Source organism: Pyrus communis, chromosome 4 (assembly GCF_041283825.1).
Source record: "Pyrus communis isolate YQ-2024b chromosome 4, ASM4128382v1, whole genome shotgun sequence".
NCBI classification, from domain to species: Eukaryota; Viridiplantae; Streptophyta; class Magnoliopsida; order Rosales; family Rosaceae; genus Pyrus; species Pyrus communis.
The window spans coordinates 17,009,847-17,020,378 of NC_142568.1; positions in this window are offsets into that span (position 1 = coordinate 17,009,847).

Consider the following 10,532-nt stretch of genomic DNA (forward strand, 5'->3'; position numbering starts at 1 on the left):
GCTCCACTACTGCTCCACTGATTAGGTCTCTTCACGAATTAGAACTTTCCGATATTGATTTTTTTAATCATAAATGGCATATACATCATGAGAGAATTCATTCTCATCAGTGGTGCAAACTGATTATTGTGAATATAAGTTATTGAAATAAACAAATAACTTCAAACTAATATGGAAATATAAGTTATTATGATTAAATTGTGTACATAGAATATCATGTTATTAACAGTACACAGCTAAATACAGAATTTATGAGGAAATATATACAAGAAATTCATTACCAAATACATCGTATTACATTATGTGGAATTGTATCTAATCATTATAATTCCATTTCTTGTTTTGTTTTGTTTTTAACAACTTACAATGTTAAATTTATTCAAGTACATTGTATCTATATGATATTTTCTATGGGCAGTGCTATTTTCACACTCATTTTTACTTTTCACATGCCCCCTCTCAATTTTCGGTTGTCATATCGAATAAATTGAAGAAAATCAATGACAAAAAATTAACAAGAGCGTGTGAGAGGTAAAAATGAGTGTGAATAGCACTTTCCTTTTCTGTTTAATTCGAGCAAATATTCTAACATACAACATGATATGCAATATTATTTCAACAAACTGGTTCTAACAAATTGATGTAGTCAACTTAGTTATGTTTAAGTATGCTATATGATGATTATTTCAACCAATTAAGTTTTATTGCTATGATCTAAGTTCACATTATTATTGTAACTGATGGATTGCCCTAGTAGATAGGGTAATTCTTTTCAATCTATTGTGAGTTTACGTCCTAATTTCAACAATTACCCTCTCATTAGTATATATTAGACTAGTAATATCGCTTGTATTAAATAAAGAAAACTTGTCACATTATTATTCTTCTACCTTTCAACATATTTGGAGAAAATCTTTCGTCAAGGCGCTCGTTGTACCACATGATTTTCTAGCCGAGACTCAATAGTCGAAACCAATAGAGTAGTAGGTGGGGACGGAATGATGAGGGACGGCATGAGTGATGACATTACAATATTTCATTTTAAATAGTTAAGACCTTATTTAAGTAACGTTTAACCATGACGGTAAGTCGGCTAGAATTGTTTGAGTTTGACTCGTGTTCAGCTCAATTTTATTTCGTTCAAGCTTGGTTAGTAAGTTAAGTGAGTCGAACTTGAACAAAATATTAGATTCGTTAAAAAAAATGAGTTGAGTTTGAACTTGGGTATGTTCGGCTCACAAAGCTAATGAGCAAAGCAAAACCAATTAAAATATCATGGTTAATTTACAAACAAGCTTGAGCTTAAAAAAAGTTATCTTAGCCAAACTTGAACTTATGATTACGATTGTTTTCTGAGTTTAGGTACCTTAATATTCACCTTAACTCACGATTGTTTTCCAAGTTTAAGTACCTTGTTATTCGCCTTTACTCGGCTTATTCACACTCCTACTACATTTAACATGAATCTTAAAGTATTTTAACATGAATCTAAAGTATTGAATTCTAACTTCAAATCTACTTATCCTAAACTTTAAAATGAGGCCTTTTTTTTTTTTTTTTAACACAATATAATATCAATTGGTAAGAGAATTGCCCGGGTCCTTGGTACCCACATCTACTTTCTTTTTTTTCTTTGGTTAAAATTAAATCTTGGAACTCACTTGATTGCAAGGGATTTTGGATTACTCGAATTTAAGATTTTAGCCTCATAAATTATTATTTGTACATCAAAATTCAAAAGTAAAAAGATCAAGTACCAAACAAAAACAGAACAACCAACCACTACAGAGGGGCTCAATACTTAAGAATGAATTTTAGGTTTATATTCAATGCACCACGTCCTTCTGAAGCTGGTGAATCGTACAATAGTGATCAGCAAAACGCTAAAATGTTTCATGAGTCTTTCTCAACCTTAAAGGAATGAGTTGCCATTGCAAATCCATCAACTAACTCTCTTTAAAAACAAAAAACCAAAAAGAAAGCAAAAACAGAACAACCCAACGGATTTGACTATTTTTTTTTTAATTTAAACTTAAATAGTATATGAAGAAAATTGATCGCACAATATACGATAAATACAAAATTATGAGAATCTCATAACGTGGATCCGGAGATCATCCTCTTCTCAACCCAAAGCCTTCATAATCCGACATCGATGAGACCTCTCAGGCTACAGTGCTGAACCCCGTACCAAAAAGTCAAAAGCAAACCAAAGATTGTATCATATTTTATTATTTTTTGCAAAAGTTAAAAATGTTATCAATATCAAGTGTTCAAAACAAATTTAAACTTCGATAAGTGGCACAACTATTGAATTTCTCTAATTGTTACAACATCATCTAATACAGTGTATATGTACAACCCTTTTACTTAAGTCACTTTCCTCGGGCTGGTTCTAAGAACTTGAGAGTCCTATACGAGCTTTCGAAGTAGGATTCTAGACTTCTTTGACCTTTGATCATTTGTACATTGATATGTATAATAAAGAATTCGTTAATTCTGCAATAAATATCATTAAAAATTAATATATACAATCATTACTTAAATATTACACTTCGCGCGTTTTTTGACTCAGATATAGTAATGAAGTTTACAAAATCTAATATTTCAACCAATTTTTTTTAATTAATAAAATAGTTAATCCTTTCAATCTTTCTTGTGACATAGTTGATCGAAGATAAGATTTGATCAACTTAGTGAAAAACTTCTTTTTGCAAAGGCAACTGTAACTGGAATGGTTAACAGAATTTTATAAGCAACCCATGCATTTGGGAAACAACTATCTATTTGTCTCAGATATTTCAACACTTCCATTGCCGAATTTATTTCATTCGGCAAAGTTTATCTCAAAATTCTTAACTTTAGAAATAAGTTTTTCCTATTAATATCAGAATGCTCACCATGTGATGACCGAGAGAGTAGATTGATACTTTTAGAGAAAACGAGGAGAGAAAGCAAATGGGGCTGTATCAAGAAAAAAGACTGTCATTTTGATTTTTAAATTTAATTAAATTTGAAAGAGTAAAATTATATTACATGTAGGTGAGCGAAAAGAAAAAAATAGTAATTTTTTTTTTTTTTGTGAAAAATTACATTATTGCTTATCGTTTTATATTTGATATTTCTTATTGAATTTAAATTGTAAATTTTTTTATATGTATAATAAAAATAAATTGGAGCCCCTCCTGAGAGATGACTCTAGGCAGGCGCCTACTTCGGCTACTCTCAAGGCCGGCTCTAATTTTCCTCACAAAGACAAAAGACAACGCCAATTTAATATAGATAATATTGCTACGCGCGTGCACGACTACACATTTTTTTAATCACATTATTGCTAATCTATTATGAGGCTAAGCCCACCCCTCCCCTCCCCTTAATGTAGATAATATCGTTTGTTCAAAAAAAAAATATTAATCATTTGACAACTAATAGAATCACATTATTTTTATAACCGGCATTACGCGCCTCTTAAAATGTTTTGAACGTGTTTAAAAATAGAGAAAATAATATTTAATAAACAACTGATTAAATCGCATTATTGTTAGCCCATTGTGAGATACTAATTAAAAAAAACTGTACAAAAAAAATTATTATAAAAAAAAATATTGTTTATATGACAACAATACCCCTGCATTATTTTGCATTGTTTCTGAATTTTTTTTTTTGGGGGGCTTTTTTCTCCCATTATTTTTGGTGAAGCCCGTGACCCCAAATGAACTTTCGGCTTTATATAGTAGTATAGATATATCATTTTAAATGGTTAATACCTTATTTAAATAAGGCTTAACCAGGATCGTAAATCGGCTAGGATTGTTTGTGTTTGATCCGTGTTCAGCTCAATTTTATTTCATTCAAGCTTGATAGTAAATTAAGTGAGCCGAGCTTGAACAAAATATTAGATTCGTTAAAAAAATTAGTTGAGCTTGAGCTTATGTTTGCCTCACAAAACTAATAAGTAGAGCAAAACCAATTAAAATATCATGTTTAATTTACAAATAGGCTTGAGCTTAACAAAGTCACCTTAGCCAAATTTGAGCTTTTGATTACAATTTTTTTCCAAGTTTAAGTATCTTGATATTCGTCTTGACTCGGTTTATTCACACTCCTACTACATTTAACGTGAATCTTAAGTACTAAATTCTAATTTCAAATCTTCTTGTCCTAAATTTTAAAATGAGTTTTTTTTTAACACAATATAAAATAATTGGATAAGGGAATTGCCCGAGTCCTTGGTGTTAACGTAGAAAGATCAAGAACTATAGCTAGGGTTTCAAGAACTAGAGAGAGAGATTGAAAACAAGAGAAGGTTGAAGAGAGAGAAAGAGATTTCACATATACTGTTTTCTTATTATCCAAGCTATTACATTGGTGTATATATATACTGAAAATAACAACTCTAACTAACTAACTAAAGAGTACAATCTTATAACACTTGGCATGATCCTAACCATTCTTTATATCCTTACATTCCCCCACAAACTCATGGTGAGGAAGACCAAGCATGAGGTTGAAGCAATGGGATCGAAATAGAGGAGTACTGAGACCCTTGGTAAGGATGTCAGCAAACTGTTCGCGGGAGGACACAAACTAAACAAGAAGCTGGTTCTGAGCAACCCGTTCTCGCACAAAGTGCACGTCAATCTCGATATGCTTTGTCCGTTGATGTTGAACAGGGTTGAACGATAGGGCAATAGCAGAGAGATTGTCACAGAAAAGGACAGGAGTAGTAGTAGGGCTAATGTGCATAAACTTCAGCAATTGCTGAATCCAGTCAAGTTCAGCAGATGTGGTCGACATAGCTTGATACTCAGCCTCGGTAGAGGAGCGAGAGACTATAGTTTGTTTCTTAGACGGCCACGAGATGGGATTGTTGCCCAGAAACACAACCATGCCAGTAGTGGAACGTCGATCATTTAGGTCTCCTGCCCAATCTGCATCACTGAACGCCTTCAAGGATAACTCACCCCGAGTATAAGAAATACCAACAGATAACGTACCCTTGAGATACCTCAAGATACGTTTAACAGCTGTGAAGTAAGACACCATGGGAGACTGCATAAATTGACAGACCTGATGAACGGAGAAGGCAATATTGGGGCGAATAAAGGTAAGATATTGCAAGGCACCAACGATGCTCCAATATGCAGTAGGATGGTTATAAGGGGTACCATCATCTTTAAGAAGTCTGTTGTAGGGCAAGCAAGGGGTATTACAAGCCTTACAGTCAACCATCTCAACTTTCTCCAAGAGATCCTGTATATACTTTGTCTGGGACAAAAATAAACCTTGAGAGGTTTTAGTGATCTGAATCCCTAAAAAATAATGAAGCTCGCCCAAGTCTTTGATATCAAACTCAGTGGTCAAGGATTGAATAACCTGGTTAATAACGATAGAGGAACTCCCAAAGATAATGATGTCATCAACATATAGTAAAAGAATAACAACATCACGTCCAACAGGCTTGACAAATAGGGAAGAGTCAGAATATGTAGACTGGAATCCGAGAGAGGGAAGAAAACTTGTGAATCGTTCATTCCAGGCGCGAGGAGCCTGTTTCAAACCATACAGTGACTTATGCAGTTTACACACTAAATCAGGTCGAGAAGGATATTCAAAACCTGGTGGTTGAGCCATATAGACTTCTTCATTCAATACCTCATGCAGAAATGCATTCTTGACATCCAACTGTCGAAGAGACCAATTAAAATGAGCTGCCAAGGCGAGTACTAAGCGCACAGTAGTAGGCTTAACCACTGGACTAAAGGTCTCCCCATAATCCAAACCAGGCTCCTGACTAAACCCTTTAGCAACCAGGCGAGCCTTATGTCGAGCAATTAAGCCATCGGAATTCTTCTTAAGTTTGAACACCCATTTACACCCAACTAGGTTCTTATGGGGGGTTAGAGGAACTAAGCTCCAAGTCCGTTGAGACGCCAATGCAGCAAGCTCTTCTCGCATAGCACTCAACAAAACTGGAACTTTTAAAGCAGATTTATGAGTGGCAGGTTCCACTTGAGTGAGATCAAGGAGACTAGAATCAGGAACCGTGCTGAGAAACACCTTCTTCTTGATTATACCATTTTTACTCCGAGTTTGCATAGGATGCAAGTTAAGTGGGGCAATAGGCAAGACCACTTGAAGAAGCTCAGTTCTAAAATCAGGATCCACAGGATCCACAGGGAGTGTAGGGGAGAAGCTTGTAGGGACAGTAATGGATTGAGGTGAATCATGATTAGATGAGGGCAGTGGTATAGGACCAGGAAGAGATGGTAGAGATCCAGTAGACAGTGGGAGGGATGGCGAGGAAGTAAGAACACCAGTTGATGTCGAGGAAGACTGAGGTGGGGATGGTGGAGTGGGAACCTGATGCTGAACGAGTAAATTATCCAAGGTAGGAACAGGAGATGGAGGGGAGGGTAGAGACACATGGGACTGGACACCCTTGGGTGTAGAAGACATGGTCAAAAAAGGATAAGGAAATCGGGACTCATCAAAAACAACATGTCGCGATATGTACACTCTACCCTTTAATACATCAAAGCAAATGAAACCTTTGTACTTGGATGCATAACCAAGAAATACACACTCAGTGGTTTTAGGTTGTAACTTAGTGTGATTATAAGGTCGCAACAATGGAAAACAAGAACACCCAAACACTTGAAGATGTGTTAAGAGGGGAGGGACTCCAAATAATCGTTCAAAAGGTGAACAGTTTTTCAAGGTTGGGGTAGGCATACGATTGATAAGATATACAGCTGCTTGACAGGCAAAAGACCAGAAAGTAGAGGGTAATTTTGCAGACTGTAATAAGGTGATAGTGGTTTCTACAATATGTCTATGTTTCCTCTCAGCCAATCCATTTTGTTCTGGGGTATGGGGACAAGATATATGATGTAAAATGCCTGTGCTATTAAGAAAACGTCGAAGTTTACCACTGGTATACTCTCCACCACCATCAGATTGTAAAGTTTTGATACACACAGAAAATTGAGTTTGCACAAATGAATGAAAGGCAACAAAGATTTCAAAGAAATCAGATTTATTGACAAGAGGAAACAACCAACAGTATCGAGTGCACTCATCAATGAGAGTCACATAATATCGATAACCATCACTGGAAGAACATGGAGAAGGACCCCAAAGGTCACTATGCACAACCTCAAAAGGAATTACAGATGTATGAGTACTAGACTGAAACGGGAGTTTCATCGATTTTCCCTTTAAACAGCCATGACATAGCAAAGGGATATCATTCTTATTACACGAAATGGAGGACTTATGTAACATAAGATCGACAATGTTATTAGAAGGATGTCCTAACCTGCTATGCCAGAGATTAGAACCAACACGCTGGCCAAGGAATGCAGAAGCTTGAGAAGTGCTGGGAGGACGAAGGGAGGGATGAGTGGCTAGTGAGGAAAGAGGGTAAAGTCCATTACTGCATTGCCCTTTGTATAAGATCTTCCCTGTGGCTTTGGCCTGTATCCAGAAAGAATAAGCATCAAAGATTAACCAACAATTGTTATCGAGACAGATCCTGTGAACTGATAACAAGTTGTTGGAAAGTCTAGGAACATAGAGAACTGAATTAAGTTTAAGAGGTTGCACAGGTGTTCGAATAACAGAACTACCAATATGAGTGATTTGCAAACCTTCACCATTAGCTGTTTGCACTGTTTCATTGGTAGGATAAGGAGATGCCAAAGTCAGGTTGCTAAGATCAGCCGTCATATGATTTGTAGCGCCCGAGTCAGTGATCCAGACTGGTGGTTGTGAACCTGGAGGTGCTTGAGAGCTAGATGTATGCAGCGCTTGCATATGAGATGGAGTAGGGAATGCTGGTGCAGAAGGATCATATGCACGAGCATGTGATTGAGAATGATGAAGACCACCATAGTTAGGCCCTTTGTCATTGAAAAAACAATACCAAGTGGAATGATTAGCTTTACCACAAATATGACAGCCCTGACGATCCATTTGTTTTGAAGTACAAAATGGAGCGGTGTGACCAAAGGTATTGCACAACTGACAAGAAACTTGTGGATGAGGACCAAGCACTCCAGAGGAACCATGAGTCGGATTAGAAACATTATTGAAAAACTGTGGGCGCGAATTAGGATTAGGATACCGATAGCTGTGATTAAACTTCCCTTTACCCTTCCTGTTGTTATTAGCGGACCTATACCCGCCTGGAGGACCAGAATAACCACCATGAGGACCAAGATTATGTGAAGAAAACCCAAGATTAGGGCTTGCAGACGGAGACAGGCCTGTAGAAGGTTTAGGGCTAGAATGATCAGCAACCATGGCAGTCATGAATTGAGAGTTCACAGTACTATCCACAATTAGTTCTTCAGCAAGCAGTTGCACACGAAATTCTTGGAAAGAGATGACATGCTCACGTCCCCTTATCACACTTCGAAAAATATTGTACTCAGAAGGTAGCCCATTAAGAGCGAGAATAACAATATCCTCATCATCAAAGGTGACTCCAGCAGCAGACAAATAATCCCGAGCCTCCTTAATACGTTGCATGTATTGAGACACCGAGTCAGAACCCTTGCGAATAGTCTGAAGATTAGACTTAAGCTGAAAAATACTAGTCTGCGAAACCGCTGAAAACTGTTCTTTCAACCGATTCCACAAAACACAGGCACTAGTGCTACCAATCGCACAAGAAATTGCAACTGGTGATAAAGTAGCAGTGATCAGCTGCATGAGAGCACGATCATGCATTTTCCAAACAATGTAGGCTTCATTCTCAGATCGAGGAGAAGAAGGTGCAGAGCTTTCAGACGCATCAGAACAAGTCACATATCGAGGTGGACAGACATGCGATCCATCAACAAACCCCATGATACCGTGACCCTTAAGCAACAATTGCATTTGAAAATGCCAATTCAAGTAATTAGACTCGTCAAGCTTAACATTCACAGACGTAGAGATTGTAGAAATAAGACTAGTAATCGGAGATTGGAGAATTTGTAACTGCGACGCAGTCACGATGTTTGCAGAAGAAAGATGAACAACAAGATAGAGGAAATAGCACAAACACCTTGCGTGCACAGTCGTAGAAACACAGAAAGGAGAAGATGAAGAAATCCAGAAACCCTCGAAATTACAGAAAAAGAAAATACCAGAAGTCTGCCAAGAAGACAGCAAGATTCACAGAGAGAGAAGATGAGCGGAAGCAGCCAGAAGATCGGAGGAAGCAGCGTGAGCAGCAAGGGCGAATGATACCATGTTAACGTAGAAAGATCAAGAACTATAGCTAGGGTTTCAAGAACTAGAGAGAGAGATTGAAAACAAGAGAAGGTTGAAGAGAGAGAAAGAGATTTCACATATACTGTTTTCTTATTATCCAAGCTATTACATTGGTGTATATATATACTGAAAATAACAACTCTAACTAACTAACTAAAGAGTACAATCTTATAACACTTGGCATGATCCTAACCATTCTTTATATCCTTACACTTGGTACCCACATCTACATTTTGTTTTTTTGGTTAAAATTAAATCTTGGAACTCATTTGATTTCCAAGGGATTTTGGATTACTCGAATTTTAGATTTTAACCTCGTAAATTATTATTTGTTCATCACAATTCTGAAGTAAAAAGCTCAAGTAGCAAACAAAAACAAAACAACCAACAACCAAAGGGTAGCCCTCACTTCTTGAGTTTTATTTTTGGCGCTGGTAAATCGCATAATAATGGTTAGAGAAAAGTTGAAATGCCTCTATGAGTCTTCTCCCCCCAAAACAGTAAATTACCGTGACGAATCTACCAACTGGTTTCCTTAAAAGAAAAAAGAAAAAAACAGAACAACCCAACGCCCAATCATCCACAATTTGACATCGATGTGGAATGAGGATCCTCATTGTGAGGATTTCAATGATCCTCAAATAATGTTCATTCATTGTATATCGTGCGGTTAGTTTTCTTCAGATACTATTCATGTTTAATTTTAAAAATAAGTATTTAAAATAATTTCTGATCGCACTATATGCGATGAATGGATACAATTTAAAGATCCGGAAAGGATCCTCATTCATTGATGCGACCTCTCAAGCTACAGTGCTGAACTACATACCAAAAAGTCAAAAAGAAACCAAATATTGTATCGTATTTCTGCAAAAGTAAAAAATGTTATCAAGTATCAAGTGCTCAAAACAAATTTAAACTTCAGTACGTGTCACAACTATTGATTTTTAATTGTTAGAACATCATCTAAGACAATGATATGTACAACCCTTTACCTAAGTCAATTTCCTCTGGCTGGTTCTCAGAAATTGAGAGTTCAAAGTAGGATCTTAAATTTCTCTGACTTTTGATTCTTTGTGCATTGATATGTACAATAAAGAACTCGCTAAATACATAAAAAATTTATTTTTGCATCAAATATCCTTAAAAAATAAAATATACAAACATTACTTAAATATTTTCTTCTCGCGTTTTTAGACTCAAATGTACTAATGAAGTTTACGAAATATAAGTTTTCAACCAATTCTTTTTTAATTGATAAAATAGTT